This window comes from Crocuta crocuta, unplaced genomic scaffold, assembly GCF_008692635.1.
Source record: "Crocuta crocuta isolate KB4526 unplaced genomic scaffold, BGI_CrCroc_1.0 scaffold121, whole genome shotgun sequence".
NCBI classification, from domain to species: domain Eukaryota; kingdom Metazoa; phylum Chordata; class Mammalia; order Carnivora; family Hyaenidae; genus Crocuta; species Crocuta crocuta.
The window spans coordinates 3,108,262-3,131,259 of record NW_027528608.1 but is presented as its reverse complement, the minus strand read 5'-3'; positions in this window follow the sequence as shown (position 1 = coordinate 3,131,259).

The window sequence follows — 22,998 nt, the reverse complement described above, 5'->3', positions numbered from 1 at the left end:
AACTACTAATAGCCTACTGTTGACCAGAAGCCTTACCGATGAGACATGAGCAGTCAGTGTGCACATATTGTGTATGCTACATACTGTATTATGACAATAAGGTAAGCTAGAGAAGGGGAAATGTTAATAAGAAAATCATAAAAAAGAGAAAATACATGCACAGGACTGTACTGTGTTGAAAAAAAAATCCTGGGGCGCCTGGGTGGCTCAGTCGGTGAAGCAGCTGACTTCAGCTCAAATCATGATCTCACGATTTGTGAGTTCGAGCCCCGTGCAGGGGTCGGTGCTGACAGCTCAGAGCCGGAGCCTGCTTCAGATTCTGCGTCTTCCTCTCTCTCTGCTTCTCCCCCACTCATGCTCTGTCTCTCAAAACTGAATACACGTTAAATTTTTTTTTAATTTTAAAAAAAAACAACGCTGTGCTGTTCAAATCCGGGTTATGGGTCAGCTGCGTGCACATGTGGATGTTCTCTGACGCCACTCTCCCCAGTGTAAACAAACACAGAAATTCGTTCTGCGTGTATCGCCCGACGCGCAGCCAGTGTATCGTTCGGCTGTCGAGGAAATGGGCCCGTTCTCCACGGTAGGAGGGGTCTACGTGGGCACTGCCCATGACGCTTTCAGTGGCCGATTTGCTACAGGGTCGGTCTCCATCCTCTGGCAGCACGACAGGATCGAACGGGCTGTTTTAAGGACATCAGTGAAAGTGACACTGAAGAATATGTGGCCTTAGATCTACAAGAGAAACTGTGGCACCCAGTTCCCAAACCAACGAGAGGCTTCTTCCCCAGACTCCTCAGGAGACGGGGCCGCATTATCGGGGTCCCAGCGACAAGGAAGAGCTGCCCGCAACGCTGTGACCAGTCACTGGAGAGCCAGGCCCCAGTGCCAGGGAGCCATGCTGGGTGTACGACCCCATCTGTGAACAGCAATAAACGTGTGACACCTCATTAAAAAAAAAAAGTATGTTACTTTGTCCTAGAAATCTTTACAATCATATATGTTATTGTAACTTCTGGAGAGAAGGGGATACTTAATGAGAACTAGCAGCAGTAATTACTAGGGCCAAAAAAAAAGAGAGAGGCAGATTTGTGTTTTCAGAGATGATTCTTTTTAAAATTTTATTTCTTTAAGTTTTTAAATATTTATTTATTTTTGAGAGAGAGAGACACATACACCCAAAGCTCAAGCAGGGAGGGGAGGGGCAGAGAGAGAGGGAGTCACAGAATCCCAAGCAGGTTCCAGGCTCTGAGCTATCAGCACAGCACCAACCATGAGATCATGAGCTGAGCCGAAGTGGGACACTTAAGTCGACTGAGCCACTCAGGTCCCTATTCTTTTTTTTAAGTTTGTTTATTTTGAGAGACAGAGAGGGAGCAGGGTTGGGGCAGAGAGTGGGGACAGAGGATCCGAAGTGGGCTCTGTGCTGACAGTAGAGAGCCCAACACGGGGCTCAAACTCAGGAATCCTGAGATCATGGCCTGAGCCGAAGTTAGATGTTTAAGGGACTGAGCCACCCAGGCGCCCCCAGAAATTATTCTTGATAGTCACACCCAGTGTGGTGGTTTCTCCTACCACAGAGACTCTCTCCTGGGAAACCGGGCATTATGGGCTGGTGTCAGTTACTAGGGCGGCTTCACAAACCGGCCCCCAAACACTACTATTATTTCTCATAGCTCCAGGGTTCGGCTGCGTTCAGCAGGGGCATTCTTCTCTTGGTCTCACCTGGGCTTTCCCATGTGCTATAGTTCTCTGGCAGCTGGAGGGTCCCGGATGGCCTCCTCAGCGTCTGGGACCTCGGTGTTGGCTGTCATCTGGGGTCTCACTGGGTCACCTGGGAGTCTAGTGCAGACTTGCTCATGTGGCGGCAGAAGCGTCCCAAGAATTGAAGAGGAAACTGCCAGGCTTGCAAACCAGCCTGCGTCTCAGTGGAAGAGAAATAGACTCCACCTCCTGATGGGAGGAGCCACGAAGTCACATGGAAAGGGGGCGTGGCCCCAGCGAGGCAGGCCAGATTCACGGGGTTGGAGGGGTGGGGCTTACCTCTCATCCTCCGCAGTTGGTGGTTATAAGGTTCAGCAGGAACCAGGCATCAGGTGCTTAGGCTACTTGCTTAATTCAGTCAGGGCCACATATATGGGAGGATTTTAATAAACATTTACTGCACTGAACCAGACTGAATGAGTGTAGACCCAAACCGAGGGTTTTTTCTTGTTTTGTAACCTTCAGAACCTTACCTTGCACACTAGTTGGACCACACAAGCCCCGGAAAAGGTATTTAAAGAATTGGTTAAAACCCCTTTCAGAATTTTTCATTCTACTTAATTTTAACAAATAGTATGTATCTCAGCTAATGAATATTTCAGCCTTTCACATATGAACCAAAAATGTAATTATGAATTTGATTTTACCCACGTTTGCTGCCTGCAGTAGTCAGTGATCACAAATTGCATTAAATGAAAGGTGAACTCCATTATAGTATCTGCAAAATGGAGCTTAATAAGTTTTGTAATTATGGGGCAAATCTATGCAAATTGCAATTTTTATTAGGCAATTTTCCATCTTCATCTAGGCTCTAATAGTCTATTAGACTGGTGGCAGCTCAGTGCTTTTATTAAAGAAGTTCTTTAACTTCCTTTGTGTTTGGTTCCTTATAATGAAGAAATTGCATTTTTGGGTAAAATGGTCACAGGCCTGATTTACTTATCTTTTTTTCAATCTTATTACAAATAGGAACCTGAATTCTTTGTTAATTATTCAGTTAAAACTCTATAGAGCCAATTCATGTCCATCTTATATACAGACTAAGAACTTAAAAGAGTTTTATGCCAAAAAAAAAAAAAAAGAAATCTTACAATCAAGGCCTTTTCCATTTATTGTTCTGCATTGGAATGTTGGCCACAAGAGAAGGATTTAATTTTCAAACCTTACCAGGTCAACTTTTTTTGTCTTAAAAGTGTTGTTTCACCTGTTTGGTGATTATGAAGCTATAAATCCTTTTATAAACTGGGACTTCAAAGTTGACAGATAAAATTAACCATCGCACTACCCATTTTGTGCTACTTTATGGCTGTGCTAAGGTTTTATGATACATCAGATCCAGAAATCCTGTGTTTAGCAAATTATCAGGTTTTACTGACATATGTTTAAAACATTTTTTGGTCATATGTTTTTAAATCATGATTTGATAGGAGGAAGATGGCCCCATGCCACTAAGTATTAGGAAAAAACCTTGTGGAAAGTTTTTTCCGGGTTGCTTGGCTATTTCTATATGTAGTAGGGGAGGTGGTTGAGGTGGCACAGGGCTGGGCTTTGCCCCGTGCTCAGTTCAAGATATAGAGCATGAACCTGGTCTAGAAACAGAGGGCACGACAGACAGTGCTCCCACTGAGTCACTCCCAATGACTGGGCACATGGATGTGCATACTCTTGGTTTAATTTTAAGAAGATTTTGTGCCAGTGGCTGATGTCTCCATAGTGCTTTAGGCTTTCAGTATGACGGCCTCGTTCAACAGCCAACTTTGCATGTTGCACATCTGATGCAGATAACCTCTCCCTTGGTGGGACGGGCATCCCAAGGAAATGGTGGTCTGGGCTTCCTTGGGATCAGTGATCCAAGAGAATTATTAAATTCACCAGTATCCATATTGTTCCCTCTTTCAAGCTGCGACTCTTGGAAGATTTTACTTCCTCCTTCCTCTCCTGTTAAGGTCATAGGGAACATTAATTTAACTGAGACTTAACTCTATGTGTATTAGTATCTTTCTTCACTGATGTGTTCACTAATTTCAGGTGTCTAAAATTTCACTGGTGAATTCTACCAAACACTTAAGGAAGAAATAATACCAATTTTCAACAGTCTCTTCCAGAATACAGAAGTAGTGGAAACACTTTGTAACTCGTTCTACAAGGCCAGCATTAACTTAATATCAAAACCAGGTCAGGGGCACCTGGGTGGCTCAGTTGGTTAAGCGTCTGACTTTGGCTCAGGTCATGATCTCGTGGTTCGTGGGTTCGAGCCCCGCATCGGGCTCTGTGCTGACAGCTCAGAGCCTGGAGTCTACTTCAAATTCTGTGTCTCCCTCTCTCTCTGCCTGCTCGCGCTCTGTCTCTGTCTCAAAAATAAACATTTAAAAAAAAAAAACAGGTCAGTGGAGTCTGGGTGGCTTAGTTGATTAAGTGTCCGACTCTTGATTTTGGCTCAGGTTATGATCTTACAGTCATGAAATCGAGTCCTGAGTTGAGCTTTGCACTAAGCATGGAGCCTGCTTAAGATTCTCTCTTTCCCTCTCCCTCTGCCCCTCCCCCGCTGAGGCTCATTCAAAACAAAACAGAACAAAACAAACCATGTGAGACTTTACAAAACAGGAAAACTGTAGGCCAGTATCTCTCATGTTTATGGACTTAAAAATCCTTAACCAAATATTAGTAAGTCAAATTCAGTGATAAATAAAAAAATATATACAGTAAAACGAAGTGGGGTTTACTCCAGGTTTGCAAGGCTAGTTCCACATTTGAAGTAAATCAGTGTTATTTACCATATCGAGAGTCTAAAGGGAAAAAAAAAATCATGTGACCATATCCACAGGTGCAGAGAAAGCATTTCACAACACCTAACACCCTTTCACGATAAACATTCTCAGCAAACCTGGCATAGAGGAAAACTCCCTCAACTTGATGGAAGACATCTACCCCAAATCCTACAGATGACATGGTACTTATGACGCTGGAGAAACTAGACACCTGCCCCCTTAAAATGGGGAACAGGGCAAGGGTGCCTCATTCATGACCCCTATCCCACAGCATATTGGAAGTCCTAGCTAGTGCAGTAAGACCCAAACAAAGTAATACAGGTCAGAAAGGAAGATACAAGATGATCTTTATTCACACATGATATGATTATCTATGTAGAAAGTCCTACAGAATTTACACAAAACAAAACAAAGCAACATAGACGTACCGTAAGGTCCAGTAATTGTGCTGCGAGGTGTTTCCCCAATGACTCAAGAATGGATGCCCGCACAGAGGCTTACACACTAATGTTTACAGCGGTTGCAATCATAATCACTCAAAACTGGAAGCAACCCCCATGGAATACTTTCTGCAAAAGGGACTGTGATAGCAAGCCGCACAAAGCTGTGGCTGAATGTTAAACACTTACCACTTAATGAGAGAAGACAGCCTTCAAAGACTACACACTGAACGATCACAATTAAGTGATGTTCCGAAAAAAGCAAAACTATAGAAATGGTGAGCGGATCAGTGGCCGCCAGGGGTTCGAGTGGGGGTTTGGATGGGTGAAACACAGGGGATTTTTAGGTGTGACCTTCTACCGTGTGACACCGTCATGGCAGTGGGTGGGTACATGGCACTGCATTTATCAAAAGCCACCAGGTAGTTGCTGTCCACTGTAGAGTTTGAAAAGTGCAGGTCACCCTGCCCCACTTTTGCAGCCCCAGGACAGGGGGAGAAGGGTCCTGTCCAACCATCAGCTGTCACATCCCTCTAATCCCTGTCACCCCAGTTTGGGTCATTGGCCCATCAAGGACAGGAACCCTTCAGGTGATCTGTCTAAAAGCCAACCAGTGTTTTTTAGAGCTCTCGCTCAGGCGGGGAGCTGGTTTGTGCCTAAGTAGTCCAACTACTCAGAGACCACCGGATGGTGGGAAAGCCCAGATGAGCCACGTGGAGAGAGAAGTGCCCCACCAGCACCTCGCTGCCGTGGCCATCCTGGCCCGGGTGCCAGACACGCGAGTGAAAAAGTCCTCACAAGATGCCAGCCCTAGACATCACCTAAGGCAGCAGCGTAGGGCTGGGGACCAGACAGCTGAGCTCGGTCACCCACAGTCCGTCAGACATAGTAATAAATAGCTGTTCACTGCACTCCAGTACCAGGATCTGTAGGGCCGCAGTGGATAACCAGGCCAGAGCTGGAAGCCTTTGCTGCATTCTGGGGACACCTGCAGAGTTGCTCTGCTGCCCCCAAAGAGAGAAATCCCTGAAATATGCGAGAGCAGTGGGGAACCTCTGCAAGCAGCATTCCCAGGTCACTGGCAGGCCATCGCTGCAGCCCACTCCCCGCCCCCCTCACCCGTTCCGCTCCCCGGCAGCTGAAGGAATGAACAGCTATTTCATTGTCAGTGGGTCCACAGCTAGTTCTTCACCTCTCTTTCTTTGGGAAGCATGAAAATGGTGCTCAGGTGATTGGGAAAGAAGGGTGATGACGTCACACATTTCTGGGGCTGGCGCAGACACAGCCATCTGTTCAGCGAGGACCGGAAAGGAACCAGCATGGGACGCAGGCATGCATATCAAGAAAATGGGGGTGGAGAGTGCAGATCAAGACTGCACCCTTGAACAGGAATTAGATCACACGATTGAAGAGACATTTAGATAAAACCTCCCCAAACCCTCAAAGAAATTAAGCAAGGCACACACGTCGGTGTAGCAAGAGTTCAAACAAAAAGAGGGAACAATACAAGAGCATCAAATAGCAGAGAGAAGGAAAGTGGATCTTGGAGAATGAGCGGAGGGGGAAAAGCTTATGAAATGAAAACCGCCTCAGGAGCACCTTGGAATCAAATCTGTGCGGCCACCACTGGGATGTGGGGAAAACCGGGAAGGGCAAGGGGCAAAGGCGGAGCAAGTGTACGGATGGTGGACAGAGAAGCTGATATGATGACACAATGGCCCTAGGGTTTCCTGGCCAGAGCAGGATGAACGTAGCAAAGCCAGATGTACAGATAAGACAGAAGGAAGGTCCACAGTTTGCACACTAGAAAGGGTTCTCTTCCTGTAATGGGACAAATCAGCATAAAGCCATCGGGCCCGGTGCAAATTCTAGAAGCATCAGGGCAGGGTGAGGTCAGCTGGTCATGGGGAATTTCAGGGTGGCTTCAGACTTCTCTGTGGAGCTCAAGATGCCAGAAAAGATCAGAACCGTTGTTTGCAGACCACGGTGGGGGAAGGCCTTCGAGCTAGCAGCTCACAGATGCTCCATAAACAGCATGCTTGAGTTGATGGAATACACAATAGAAGATGAATCAAAATAAAGAACTCACAAATTTGGAGAATGAAGTTTGTGGTGAGCCCTGAATAGAAATCAACAAAATTATTAGGTTCACATGACTGGCAGTCGTAGCCATAAACCGGCATCTACTTATGAAAATGCTATCATTTTTACATTATGCAGCTTATTCAAGACACAGAAGAGGTCACAAAATTCCCTTCTGGTGCCAGGAAGCGTAATGGAAGGAGAGAGAATGGGAAAGAGTCTTAGCCTCTTTGCTTTTTCTATGAGGGGAATGTCTTTGTCTGTTTAGGCTGTCAGAGCAGAGTTCCACACACTGGGTAGTTTATAAACAACAGACATTTTTGGGGTTACAGTTCTGGAGACTGGAGATCTGAGGTGAGGGCACCAGCATGGTCAGGTGAAGGCTCCCTGTGTCCCCACATGGTGGAAGGGGCTGGGGAGCCCTCAGACATCTCTTTGATAAGAGCCCTAATCCCACTCATGGGGGCTCCACTCTCATGATCTAATCACCCCCCAAATTCCCATCTACTAATACCATGATCTTGGGGGACTAGGAGTGCAGCACAGGAATCTGGGAGGAAACAAACATTCATGCTATAGCAGGGAATCCACACTTAGTAGTTGATTTTTAAAGCTAGGAAATATGCTTTGACTTTTTCATATGCACCCCGACTTTATTTTATTTCAAAAAAATTTTTTTTTAAGATTTTATTTTTAAGTAATCTCTGCACCCAACATGGGGCTTGAACTCATGACCTTGAGATCAAGAGTTGCAGGTTCTCCCAACTGAGCCAGCCAGGCGCCCCTCAAACCCTGATTTTAGACAGTCACAAACTTTAAGAAATTCCTTCCACATATGTATAAATAATAAAACCACTTCTCTGTCTTCATATGTATTTATGTACTTGGCCTGACTGGTTTTGAGAGAGGTAAATTGTCCCTCTCTGCCGTCCTCAGCCCCCTCTCCGCTCTCCTTGTAGGTTTTCTCATTCTTTCCAGTGCTATTTGGTGCACAAAGTACATGATGGTGGGGGCGCCCTGGTGGCTCAGTCAGTTAAGCGATCGACTTTGGCTCAGGTCATGATCTCACGGTCTGTGGCAGTGCGGAGCCTGCTTCAGAGTCTCTGTCTTCCTTTCTCTCTGCCCTTTGCCTGATCCTTCTCTCTCTCTCTGTCTCTCTTTCTTTTTCTCTCTCAAAAATAAATAAATACACATTTAAAAAAGTACACGATGGGTATCTTCATTGTGGTCTCTAACCTTTGTTATTATAACGTGTTATTATAACGTGATCCTCTGACTCATTTAATGCTTTTTGCCTTGAGTTATATATTTGATGATATTTTTGCCCCACCCATTCTTTCTTCTGTCTGCATTTGTTGCCCCCCCCAATGTGTGTGTGGGGGTGTATTTCATGTTTATTTTTGAGAGAGAGGGACAGAGCACAAGTGGGGGGAGGGGTAGCGAAAGGGGGAGATACAGAGTCAGAAGCAGGCTCCAGGCTCTGAGCTGTCAGCACAGAGCCCAATGCAGGGCTCGAACCCATGGAGTGTGAGATCATGAATGCTTAACCGACTGAGCCACCCAGACGCCCCAAAGGCATCAATAACTTTTTAAAAGTAGAGGGCCCGCTGAGTGGCTCAGTCGGTTAGTCATCCAGCTCTTGATATCAGCCCAGATCATGATCTTGTCGTTTCTAAGATCTAGCCCCTCATCATGCTCTCCACTGACCGTATGGAGCCTGCTTGAGATTCTCTTTCTCTCTCTGACCCTTCCCTGCTTGCTCACTTTCTCTCAAAATAAATAAATAAACATTAAACGTTTTTCAAAGTAGAAAGCAATTCTATTTTTAGGATCATGCTCTTGACATATTCAATCGTGCTCAAAGAACAAGAAAGTTTTTCAAGCATTATTTGCATTAGCAAAAACATTAGAAAAATGGAAAGTAGGAGACTGGTTAACTAAATTGTGGTATAGCTACCATTTGGATGGCAAGGGAAAGACTTCCAGCTTGAAGGAACTTTAGAAGGAAGGGTTCACCACCCTGCGGGGAGCCCCAGGAAGGACTGGAACCTGGGTCACGAATGCAGCTAGGATTCTCTCACTCCACCTCCTCGGGGCATGCTGGCTCTGCCTTCTCCCCGGCTTCCTTCCCTTGGAGGAGAGTGTGGGCTCACGCCCTTGAAGCCAGCAATGAAGGGCTACATAGAAGGTCCATCTTGAGAAAGTACTTCCTGGTTTGGATCCAGAAGTGCCATTTCTGTTTCTACGCATGCCAGCGTCTGCGCCTTTGCAGGTGTTTTCCCCTGTGGGCAGCACAGCACCGCAGCCGTGCTCCCTACGTGGAGGCTTTCCGGCAGCGAAGAGCAGGAATGTTCCATCGTGTTCCAGCCTACAGCCAGACTCCTCTGTGAGAGGCCCGAGGGTCCGACCTGCGGGGAGAAAAGGGCAGGATGAGTCCTGGGAATGGTCATTCCGATAACAAATCTGTTCCCTTCCAGGCTGAGATGTTCTTATAACAAACGTCTTCCCACTTAGAGGTTGCAAGTTGGATTTAGAATTTTTGTTCGTGAACGAATCTCTGAAGATGCAGATGCCCTGTGAGGGCCGTGCGCGCGGAGTAAGGGTTAACAGCGGACTCGAGCCAGGGGACTTGCGTGGGAACCCAGCTCCAGCACGGACTAGCTGCAGGGCCTTGAACAAATGAAGTGGTTGAGTTTTCTCATCTGCAGATGGGATTTATAATAGCACCTTTGTCATAGGGTTGTAGTGAGGATTAAATCAATTAATATATGTACAGTGCTTAGAGGGAACCCTGGCAGATAAATGATGCCATGGGAATGTTAAATGCAGTAAATACAACAGAGAAGAGGAAATAGAGTTAGTGCCTGAGCGCCCTCTATTTTTCTCCTTGCCGGAAGCTGTGTTGATTTCCGTCAGCCTTTGCCTGTTCTATCTTCATATACTGGGAGCGAAGCAATAACTTTGGGGGTCAGATAGAGAACCTGGTGTCTAGTTCCTAATTCTCTGGATGGACACAGTGCCTCCTTGGACCCAGTTTAGAAACTCCTGTGCACCAGACATAGGTTCTGGACTTGATCGGATGGAACTTTTGGATTCCACAGCTCCCCCTTTCCAGGCACACTGTAGGGTGCACTTTGGGGCCCCCTGGTGGTTGAGTGGGGCCTTGGCACTATTCTGGCCGATGAGTTGTGCGCAGAAGAAATCTGTATCACTTCCAGAGCAGAGCATTTAATTACTAGTGGAAAGCCCCCTCTCCCTCTACCAAAATGACCAGGCACATCCCCACAGGGCGTTTTCATCAACTGGTCTAGGAGGAGGGACAGCATGATGGAAAGTGGTCAACCTGCTGGGTATGTAGCAAGAACGGGAAATAACCATTCATTGCTTCAAGTCACTGAGAGTCACTTTAAGTCACATGGTTGTTTGCTTCTGCAGCAGAATCAGCTCTGTCCTGAAGATATAGATATTGTGAAGGGAAATATTCCCTTGTATAAATATTCACTTGTATAAAATTACCTCACCCTCCATGTCCCTGTTTTGGGGCCCAAACCCTCACCAGAGTGGAATTTGCACAGCATGAACACACTGTCGATAGCCAGGAGGTGGTTTATGATTGGTGGACGTCTTATATTTTATGCCTGAGATTTGCTTCCGTTGGACCTATAAGGTCTCCACATAGCTATTATTAGAACATAAATTGGAATAGACTGCTTTGCGGTGACAGGAATATAAAAGTTGGTAACTTAGAGGCACTTCATTTTGAAGCCATTTGGACAGCTCCCATTCAGGTATTACAGCAGAGGAGTTATAAGAAGTGATGGGGAGGAGGGGGTGGAAAGCAGATGTGACGACTTTGAAGGCTGCTCGCATCACCCTGAGGGGACCCCAGCCATCTCAGTATTTACTACATGATGAGTGCTGAAGGAAGGCAGATGCTTTTTAGCACATCAGTGTCCAGTGATGGTTTTCTTGTAGACTAGAGAAGGGGTGGAGTAAGGTCATGGTGTAGTCAATTGTTGGGTGTGGAGCTGGCCAAGTTCAAAGTCATAGATTTTTGTTGTGACTCCTCTCAATCGCCCTACAAAATGTTTCTTTGCCTGCTATGCACCATCTTCTTAAAGGCTTCATAGTGTAAAGTCGATGCTCTTAGTGCATGTGGTTTAAAAATATTTTTAATGCTTCTTTATTTTTGAAGGAAAGAAAGACAAAGCATGATTGAGGGAGGGGCAGAGAGAGAAGGAGACACAGAATCCGAAGCAGGCTCCAGGCTCTGAGCTGTCAGCAGAGTCTGACGTGGGGCTCAAACTCATGAGCCATGAGATCATGACCTGAGGCGAAGTCGGGACACCCTACTGACTGAGCCACCCAGGTGCCCCTGCATGTGGGTTTTAATAAAGACCGTGCTCCTAAGAGCAATGAAAGGTTGAAGAAGCCGGAGAGGCAGCATGATCAGATTTGCATATAGAAACAACTCTGCAGTGTGGAGGCTGGATGGTGGACCCAGGAGTGGGTGCAGACAGACAGGAGGCTGCTGGAGGATTCCAGGTAAGAGGGGACACTAGTTTGGTCAAGAGGATACTAGGCTGTGGAAGAGGGAGAAGTGGACGGACACCAGAGATGCAGAGGAAGGAAAATGACTTATGGGTGCATTGGATCCTGGGAACAAGGATAGTCCATAGGGTTCCTGGCTTGGACAACAGGAGGGATGAAGGCGCCATTCACAGAGCTGGACGTGGTGGGTCACATGTGGCGTGTGAATGTGACCTTATTTGGACAAAAGGCCTTTGCAGGTGTACTTAAGTTAGGATCTTGAGAGGAGATCCTCCTGGATTTTTCCAGGTCCTTCTAAGAGGAAGGCAGAGGGAGATTTGAGACATGTCAGGAGAAGAGGAGAAAGCCACGTGACGATGTAAGGAGCGCAGCTACAAGGTGAGTGCCTCGGAGCCACCTGCAGCGGGAGGAGGCAGGGAAGGAGTCTCCCCCCCCGGCCCCCCCCCCATCTAGTCTGCAGAGGGAGCCTTGGTTTCAGACCTCTGTCGTCTGAAGCCATGAGGGAATAAACTCCTATTGTTTCAAGCCACCAAGTTCGTGGCAGGAGACGAGATGGTACCGATTGCTACAAAGAAAAGGGGCATAAGGGATACAGTGAAGGGGTGGGCTTGTGTCCTGGGAGGCCAGGGCAGCCCACAGTGGGATCTGGAAACAGACAAGGGAGCGGTGAACAAGATAAAGTCCTTGCCCTGCTGAAACTGACATTGTAGAAGAGGAGATGGAAAATAGAAGAAGCCAAGTGGACTTGTAGGGGGCTGAGTTGGGGTGAGCAGAGTTGAGCGCAGTGGGGGAAGAGCCATCAAGCGAGAGGGAAGACAATCACAGGTTGAGGGGGTGCAACACACATGGAAACGCTCTTGGTGCATGGAAGGTTCCCGTCGTGGCCAGAGCTCTGGGAAGTCAGATTTGCTTTGCGCTAATGGCACGAAGCGCTTCAGAGTGGTCATGGAGCAGGGCCGGGTGGGCAGAAGTGTCTGTGAATGGATGGGTCAGCCAGGTCAGGGGTAAACATTTTACTCTGTAGTGTAAAAAGAATAATCACACAAGCCGGACTGCCTTTTAAGAAGTGTCAAAATTGCGTTAATAACAGCAATAAATATTTATTAGCTGCTTAGTCCGTGCCTGGCACTGTTCTAGGAGCTTTAAATTATTAACTAATTTAATCCTTTCAGAAACCTTATGGGACGAGCCTATTGATTTAATCTACTTACAGTTCAGGAAACTGAGACACAGATAACGTGCCCAAGGTCACACTGCTGGCAGGAGGTGGCACAGCACGGAGTCCTTCACCACTGCGTCGCCTTTCTCTAGGTCTCTTGGAGTAATATTAGAAAATATTAGCGAGTAACGTGCATTATAACCTTAATGGAGTGCATTATATATGTGAAGGGAAATCTCATTTCAAATATCTTAATGTAACACGTACTATTAGATTCTTGGTCGTCAGAAGGCAGCTTAGGTTTTCCAGACAACTCAGGACTTGTTTTGTGTCAGAATTCTTAAAACATCACACACCGAGTTTCCATATTAGCCTAAAGGATTAGGTTATTAATGGGCTAATGATTTATGTCAAAACCTTAGCCCGTAATGTGCTGAAGCCTTTAAAATATTGCCAATCTGGAAAAACTCAAACTGAGCATGGATGGCAGTAATTCTTCATGTTTTATGGTTTTTGCTGCTCTGTGTCAGGTTCCGGTACTCTGCATTTTATTCTCTTTGTTAGTTTGGAGCTCAGTCTGTTAATGACTGATTTTCATTGAACTTAAAAAAAATAGACTTCACTTTTTCGAGCAGTTGAAGTTNACCTCGGCTTCCTCCACCCCCATCAGCATCCCCCACCAGAGAGGTGCACTTGTTACACACGGTGAGCCTATACCACACATCACCGCCCAGGGATCACTCCGAGTCCGTAGTTTACATGAGGGCTCGGTCTTGGTGGTGTGTGTCTGTGAGTTAGGTTAGGACAAATGTGTAATGACAAGTATCCACCATAACGGCGTCATACAGGAGTCTCACTGCCCTAAACATTCTCTGTATTCTGCCTATTCACCCATCCTCTCCACCTACTTTCCTGCAAACTATGATCCTTTTTGCTGTTTCCATAGTATTGCTTTTCCCAGAATGTCATATAGTTGGAATCATACAGTATGTGCATTAAAGTTCCTCCATGGTTTTTATGGCTTGATAGCTCATTTTTTTTCTCATTTCATTGTATTTAATTAGAAGGTTTTTAATGTTTATTTACTTTTGAGAGAGAGAGAGAGAAAGCATGAGCAGAGGAGGGGCAGAGAGAGACAGAGACACAGAATTCAAAGCAGGCTCCAGGCTCTGAGTTGTCAGCACAGAGCCTGACATGGGGCTCGAACCCATGAACCATGAGAGGCGAAGTCGAACGCTTAACTGACTGAGCCACCCAGGTACCCCAATTTTATTTTATTTTGAGAGAGAGACAGAGACAGAGACAGAGAGAGAATCTCAAGCAGGCTCTGCACTGCCAGCATGGAGCTGGATGCGGGGCTCGAACTCATGAACTGTGAGATTATGACCTGAGTCAAAACCAAGTGTCAGATGCTTAACCTACTGAGCCACCCAGGTGCCCCCCCCCCCTTTTTTTAAAGTAGGCTCCCTCCACGTACAACGTGGGGCGTGAACTCACCACCCTGAGGTTACAAGTCACGTGCTCTACTGACAGAGCCAGCCAGGCGCCCCAATAGTTCATTTCTTCTTAGCGCTGAATAATCTTCCATTGTCTGGAGGTGCCGCACTGCATGTCAGTTCCTCCCAGGTTTTGGCAGCTGCAAATACCGCTGCTTTAAGTACCCAGGCACAGATTTGTGCGTGGATGTAAGTTGCTGACACGTTTGGGTAAACACCGAGGGGTGTGTGCGCTGGGTCATGCAGACTGTGAGGCAGAGAGAGTGGCCCACTTCTGAGTGACAGCTCTGCTGTAGGAGCGGGACACCGGGGAAGGGGAGAACTTCCAGCCTGCCCTTCCTCTGCCTATACAGGGCCTGGCGTTTTGTGTGCCGTCCTGAGCCTCCACCCTCTTGGCCACGCTTGCCTGGAACTTCGACCCTGCAACCCGTCGCTGGGGCTGCAGGCGAGAAACCCTGGCGAGCTGCCCCTCCTGGAAGGACACGCGGCAGCAAGGGGGCCGGAGGAGAAGGGGCCCTGCGTGCTTGGAGCCACCTGCTCGGAGCGCCTTCCGGCACCCCGAACTTGGAGGGAGGAGGGCGACGGGCTGGGGCTCAAATGCCAAGTTTTAATAGATTTTTTCGAATGAATGTATCTTTGTTTTCCCTATGCCCTTAAGATAATTTCCTTAAGATAAAGGTAAGACTGTAAACAGTTGGCTTTTAAAAAATAATACTCCCAGTTATGCTTGTTTCTCTGAGGAGCAGGTTCGCAGAATTCCTCCTTGTTGCCAATGTGGGATTAGAACCCTCTGGAGAAATTTTTTTTTTTAATGTTTTTTATTTCTGAGAGAGAGAGAGACAGCGTGAACAGGGGAGGGTCATAGAGAGAGAGGGAGGCACAGAATCTGAAACAGTCTCCAGGCTCTGAGCTGGCTGTCAGCACAGAGCCAGACACAGGGCTCGAACCCACGAACCGTGAAATCATGACCTGAGCCAAAGTCGGATGCTCAACTGACAGAGCCACCCAGGTGTCCCAGGAGAGGTTGTTAATAACAAGTTCAATTTTATGAAGACACGAATTCTCAAAGTATGGTAAATAGCTACATCTGCATCCATCCATCCATCTGACTATTATCTATCTATCTATCTTTCTATCTATCATCTCTCATTATCATCTATCTATCTATCTATCTATCTATCTATCTATCTATCTATCATCTACCTATCGTCTATCTATTGAGAGGGTAAGAGAAATTGCTCTAAGGTTTACAATATGCATCTTTACACCTTCAAATAATACTGTATCACTTCAGGTGAATTATAAGAGCCTTACAACAGGTGGGGACATGGGTGGGGAAAGAGCAGTAAACCGAGTGTTATGGCAAAATAGAAAGATTGTCAGCTAAATATTGGAAGAGAGAGAAAAAAGGGAAAAGTAGAATATGATCACTGATTGTTGAGCAGATAATGGGTGAGAATCAATATGTATCTTTATTTCTTTATTTTTGTGAGAGAGAGAGAGAGAGAGCGAGCATGAATGGGGTAAAGGGGCAGAGAGAGAGAATCTAAGCAGGCTCCATGCCCAGTGCGGAGTCTGACTCTGGGCTCGATCCCATGACCCTGGGATCATGACGTGAGCCAAGATCAAGAGTCAGACGCTCAACTGACTGAGCCCCCCAGGCGCCCCAACACCAATCTTTAAAACTGAGGTGCCAGATAGTAAAAGTTCAATGAGTTTTTCTCACTTATGCCTAATAAAAAGTACAAAAGGTACAAATACCAAGGTACCCAGCGAACCCAAGCACAAGTTTTCCTAAATAAAGAAAGTAATTTTAGAGAGAAGTTGACACACCACATCACAAAATACAGTAAATATGATACACACAGTAATTATAACAAAACAGCATGAGAGCATGTGACAAAACATATCAATAAATGTCAATGAGCTTAATTTGACTAAACAGCTCTTAAAGAGAATGAGTAAAATCTGAGAAGATATGGGATGATGTCTAGGATATACTGTTAAGCAAAAGAGCAAAGTGCAAAAGAATGTATACTCATTTTGTGTAAGGAAAAATGGAAAATAAGGAAACATACATGCATCTACTTATTTTTGCAAAAAGAAACAAAGGACAAACCAGAAACTAATAAAATGGATTATGTACAAGTCGGGCAGAGTGGGATGGAAGCACTTTTCTGAGTATACTGTTTTGATTGTTTTTGATTTTTTGACTAATATTAATGTTCAAATTATTAAATAATTAGATGAAGTGGTGGGAGAAGAATTAATTCAAGTGACATTTAAACATAGTACTTTGACTATATACCCTCACTTCAAAAAAAAAAAAAAAGAAAGAATAAAAGAAATGCAGGGCGCCTGGGTGGCTCAGTTGGTTCAGTGTCCGACTTTAGCTTGCGTCATGATCTCGCAGTTCATGAGTTCGAGCCCCGTGTCAGGCTCTGTGTGGACAGCTCAGAGCCTGGAGCCTGCTTTGGATTCTGTGTCTCCCTCTCCCTCTCTGCCCCTCCCCAACACTTGTATGCATGCGCTGTCTCTCTCCCTATCAAAAATAAATAAGTAAACTTACAAAAAAAAAAGTTCAAATTAATATTGAACTTTTTTGAGTAGGTGTGGTTTTCATAGTGATTTATAAGGATAGCAATTCTGAAACTATTTTGTGATTTTTGTCTTTTTAGAAACATTAACAAGCATTTTTTTTTTCTATTTTAGAGACAGAGAGCATGAGCGGGAGAGGCAGGCAGAGGGAAAGAGAGAGAGAATCTCAAGTGGGCTCCATGCTGCTGAACTCAGAGCCTGATGCCGGGCTTGATCCCATGATCCTGGGATTATGACCTCAGCCAAAATCAAGTCTGACACCCAACTGATTGAGACAGCAGCACCCCCCTCCGCCACCAAAAAAATTTTAAAGTAATCTCTACATCCAACATGGGGCTCGAACTCATGACCCTGAGATCAAGAGTCATATGCTCTACTGAGCCAGCCAGGCACCCCTATTTTGTGTGATTGTGAATTGATAGTATTGACAGCAAGGGTTCTCGATGTGGACATTGGGAGATATAAATATAAACTATTTCCAAGTTCACATTCTCCCAGATTTGAACAGTAGGAGTCCTTCAAGCTGGCTCTTGTGTCTTTTTTACATCATTTATCTTAGCGTTTCCTCTCTTTCTGGTACAAGACCTCCCATGCTTACTTTGTATATTCCCTTCCCTAGCCCCGTAATCAACCATTTCTCCAGGAAGCCTTGGTCGTTTTAGTGGGAAACAGTATTTCAAACTCAGAATCTGAATGCTAGATGTGCCCCTTGCTATTAAATGTCACAGGCTTTTAGGCGTTTTTGGTGGACGATGTGAGGAAATTGACAGAGACACATGCATGCGAGCACAAGGAGATGTGTATACATATATGTGTCTACATGGATACATGTGTGCACGTACACACACACACACACGCACACCTCTGAGTTTGTGCTGATGTAACCAATTCCAATCCAATTCCACAAGGTTCATCCTTGCCTTCTCTAAATAAAAAATCAGCCCATGAGTGCATTAAAATCTAAACAGACTGACTACTCCTATTAAAGGGAAGAAATAATCAGAATGCAGATCCCCTCCAGCTATATGTTTATGACACATATCACAAATACAGGAATACAGAAGACTTCCGAGAAGGGTAGAAATATATATACGACACACAGACTACTGGCATGTCTCTGCTAATGTCAGACAAAGTGGGCGAAGGCAATAAGTGCTCCTTACACATTAAGTGGAGAATTTCACAATGTCAAAGAGATTTGTCCGCCATTAAGTAACAGCAGTTCTAAATCTTAACGTGTCCAATAGCTTTGCTTCAAGACATGTAAAGCAAATTAATAGGACTAAGCCAAGAAATATACAAATCCATAATCACAATGGGAGGTTCTAACGCCGTTCTCAACAACTGACTGGAAATGATAAAGAAATAATTATATAAACACATATGAACATATAAAATATCTGAGCAAAATTAAATTTGGCTTAATTAATAAATATTATAGTAGACCCAATAATGACATAATAGATCTCCTACTTAAATGGATATATAGTCTGTCACTGGCAAGTTTGGCTTTTTTCCCTGACTGTTGACTTGAATGCCTGGATATTTTTTTTTTTATGTTTATTTCTAGGAGAGAGAGAGAGACAGCGTGAGCAGGGGAGGGTCAGAGAGAGAGGGAGTCACAGACTGAAACAGGCTCCAGGCTCTGAGCTGGCAGTCAGCACAGAGCCCGACGCGGGGCTCGAACCCACGAACTGCGAGATCATGACCTAAGCGAAAGTTGGACGCTTAACCGACTAAGCCACCCAGGCGCCCCTGCCTGGATAATTTTTGAGTGGAGTTTCCATAGCCGTACGATCCTCTTGGAATGTATAGTGGATCAGTCTCTTCAGTTGGTAGCGAGAAAGGAAAGTTGGCTTGCCAGGCATCGTGGTCCATGCTCTCATTCTGTTTCTCTCCCTGGGGGAAGTCGGCTGACTATAGCTCACTGAATATTATTTAATCAGATGGACCTTATGCAACAAACCTTTATGACACACTCATTCTGAGCGTCCATTGGGAACTTGAAGATGGAAAAGAAATAGCTCCTGCCCTCAGGAAGTTCATGGCACAGTTGAGAAGGGTGGAAATGTGTAATCAACCAGAATTCAGGGTGGTTTGTTTGTGTTGGCCTGCACACGGCTGCTCCAGTCCTGTGACTATGGAAGTCACACCGCTGCTGGGGAGTGGTCAGGCGTCTAAGTCTCATGCTTTTGGCATTTGCCAAAAGCAGCAGCTGGGAACCCGCTTTGGGTAAGACGGCTGTGGGCAGGGATCATGAGTGTGGTCTCTTGCCTGTTAGGCAGAGGCTGAGGGGCCAAACTCTGAGAGGAGATGTGGGCCATGTAGGGAACACACCTGCTCAGACGGGTAGACCCTGGGTTTTCAGACATCTCTCTACAGAGCTATTATAGCCGTGACAGTGGGGAGAAAAAGTACTTATTTTCACAGCTTCTATCTTGAACTTGCCAAGATAAATCTGTGGGTGAGTAAAGGCTACATACGTGACATCTCTGTCAATTTTAGCTGGGATTATCAGTGTTCATAGGGATTCCATGAAGGATGGGGTCACCACTGCAGTGGTGCATGCAAAGTGCTAAGGATGGTGCTGGACCTGTAACAGGAACTGGAAAACGGGACGTGCATCTTCCAGCATCAATTCCCGCCCTCTCTCTTCCCAATAATACTCTGCTTTTCCCAGCCATGTGATTTCCATGGGATTGGTCTCACATTCAACTACGGAAGGAGAAATTGGCTAAACTGTTAACATAACTCATCCCCATGGTCTTAGTGATTGATTGTAGGGTGGGCATGTGAAGCAGGTCATGTCAGAAAGATTCTCTCTTAGACCTTTGAGTTATCTGGGAAATACTCTCTCTCCCCTCTGAACCTGGACCATGGAGCATATAGACCTTGAGAGCAGCTGGCAGCCATTCTAGAAACAGGAACAGGTCTGTGGGAATGAGTGAGTAGGTTAATACTCACTGAAGTAGAGCAGTGAAGTGGGCAGAGGCACATACACTTTCTGGACACACCACTGATTAAGCATCTCAAAAAAAATTTTTTTTAAAAATTTTTAGAGAGAGAGCAAGCAAGTGAGAAGGGTGGGAGAGAGAGAGAGAGAGAGAGAGAGAATCCCAGGCCGACTCCACGCTCAGTGCAAAGTGGGGCTCCATCCCATGAACCTGGGATCATGACTTGAGCTGAAATCAAGAGTCAAAGAAGTAATTTATTGGAAAGGTAACGGGTACTTGATGGAACCAGCCAACTGAGCCCCTACATCTCAAATTTAACATGGCAAATCCATAACACTTGATTTCTGTTCCTATAAATGGCTTGCTCCTCCTCAGTATGTTAGGTCAGGATAAGCAAGGCTGTGGTACAGTAACAAACAGTCCTGACTCTCAGTGACTTAAAACAATGGAGGTTAACTTTTAAGCTGCACGTTGAATGCAAGTCAGCAGGAAGCCCTCTACTCCACATCACCCTCTGCCCACCCAAGTCTAATTTCCACACAGCGTGTGGTAGGCTGAATATGGCCCCCTGTCCCTAGTCACCATTTCCTAATCTCCAGAACCTGTGAATACATCATGTTACTTGGGAGAAGGGTCTTGGCAGATGTGACAAAGGTTACAAACCTAGAGATGAGGAGGTAGCCCTGTCTTTGTCGGTGGGTCCAATCTAATGCTGCATTGCCCTTCAAAGTGGAGAACTTCTCCCAGCTGTAGTTAAAAAGATACAGGAGAGGGGTTAAGTAGAAGAGGTGCAGCAGGTGGGCACCCGACACCTTGTTGCTGGTATGAGAAGTTGGGGGTTGTGTGCAAGGACCCCTGGGGAGGCTTCTAGGAACTAAGGGTGGTCCCCAGCTGAGAGACAGCAAAGAAATGAGAACCTCGGCTCCACAAACACCTAGAACTGAGTTCTGCCAGTAACCTGCATGAGGCTGGGAGCAGACTCAGCCCTCCAGCCCCCAGAGCGGGGCCAGCTTTCCTCCTCATGAGACTCCGGGCAGAGAAACAGCTGAGCCATGCTAACTGCCGGCTCTGCGACAGAGAGACAATATATCTGTAATGTCTTAAGCACAGGGGTTTTTGGTATGTGATATGGCAGCAATGGAAAATGAATGAATACAGCATCCATAGCCATGTTTTATGAAACATAAATCAAATTATGCCACTACTGTGCTCAAAACCCTCTAGCATTTTTCTATCACATTTGGAGTAAAATTCAACTGAGTTCCTGAGGCACATGTGGTCTGACTTCTGCATGCTTCGACTACTCTTTCCCTTCCCCATATTTTTATTTCTGACCCTTGACTGCACCGAGCTCCTCCCACTTACTTGCAACCCTTCTCCCCTTGGGTGTTAGCGTGGCGACCTCCTTCTTGCTGGTCAACTTAGAGCCCAAAGGTCTGAGAAGCCTTTCTGAGCGCTTAAAGAACCACAGAGTTTCACTCTGTCACAGCTCCTTATTTTCATTCTCTTCAAACATTTGGCGTTTTCTTACGTGTTTATTTGTTGTCTGTACCCTCCACTAACACATGAGTTCAGTGAGACCGTGGACTTTGTCTTGTACACAGCTGTGTTCCCAGTGCCTAGGGTCTCAATAAATATCGAGAGAATGAATTCAGTCAGTGGGACATTAGATTAAGTCTCACCCAAAGGCCTAAAAAAAACAGTGAACCATGCTAATAAATTATTTTATGATTGCAACCAATTTGAGTTGGGGATTCTGTAACTCCCAACATGGAAATGCCTAATGGGTACATCCTTTGTTTTTCTCTTCGAGGAGTTTTTAGAATTCTGTCAAAACATGTCATCATGACAGTTTTATTCAGTATAACAACAGACACTTTAAAATTCGTGTTTATAGCCAGGGCCTCTCCTACCCTCCGCTCTCACCCTTCTGTAGGGTAGGTGCTCCGTAAGTTCTCCTGTAAGGAATCGCTGGGCTGAATGACAGCGGGAGGGCTGTGTTCCTGATGTTCATAAGCCACCAGGCTCTTACAGATACTCAGATTCTGAAATGTACTGTATTAAAGAAACAAAAATGCTGCCCACAAGGACAGAGTAAAGTACTTGGACAGTAGGTCCCCTCATAATGGTCTTGTCTATTTGTCCTACACCATTAATTATCAATAATCCCAAAGTACTTCTCTAGCCAGAGGGAATCTACTGTGAGATCAGGCGTTGTAAAAAAAAAAAAAAAAAAAAAAAATTAACAGCAGTGAATGCTAAATGAGCACAACTTATGTAAATAATCTTAATAGCAATGATAAGAGAGATAATTGTTTACAGGTGTCATTTCCTGGGGAAGAAAAATTCACCTTTTCTCACAGGAGGAAATGCTAATAGTTTCATTAAATGTATGAGCCCTAATTAGCACACTGCTGCTCTAATTACTGTGCCAGCCCTGAAATCACATTATTTTACTCCTTGTCCTTTCTAAAGCAGATCCATGCACAATCAGATGCTTCTACTTTCTTTATTTGTGTATATCTTGGCAGGGCTTTGACATTTATCTTGAACATGATAATGTCTCTTCCAAAACCATGCAATCAACAGCCTCTCATACTTAGTCTTTGTCCACTCCCCTCCCCCCCATATACACACATACACACAGACACAGATACATCTCTCCTTGTGATGTAAATACAGCCCTGAAAGATTACTAAGAAGTTAGTTTCCTGACAAACTGCTCTTGTTAATCTTCTAAGCCTGTAAAGAGTTTTGTTTTTTAATCTCTTTTCTACAGCAAGAACAGTTCACATAAAATTAGTAAGGGCTCTTTAGTATCTGTCTGACTCATATAAGTTTGTTCTTCAGACATTTTTCCTTGACATTCTAGTTTCGTAATGATGACAATGACGATATGCTATGGCTCCCACCTACTGTACTTACCATGTGCAAAGTATTTACTCTAGTGTTTTAAATGTTATCTCATTCAATCCATTCACTGACCCCATGTGTAGATTATTATTGCACTTCCATTTACACACAAAGAAACTGAAGCTGAGTCTAAGTGGCTTGCCCAAAGTCATTTAGATCTGTTCTCTTTCCTTCTCTTGTGGGGCTTCAGTTATGCTTCCGAGATACAGTGACAGACTCTGATACATCTCATGCTTTTTCCTTTTTCATCTTTTCCTCCCAGGCTTTGGTCAG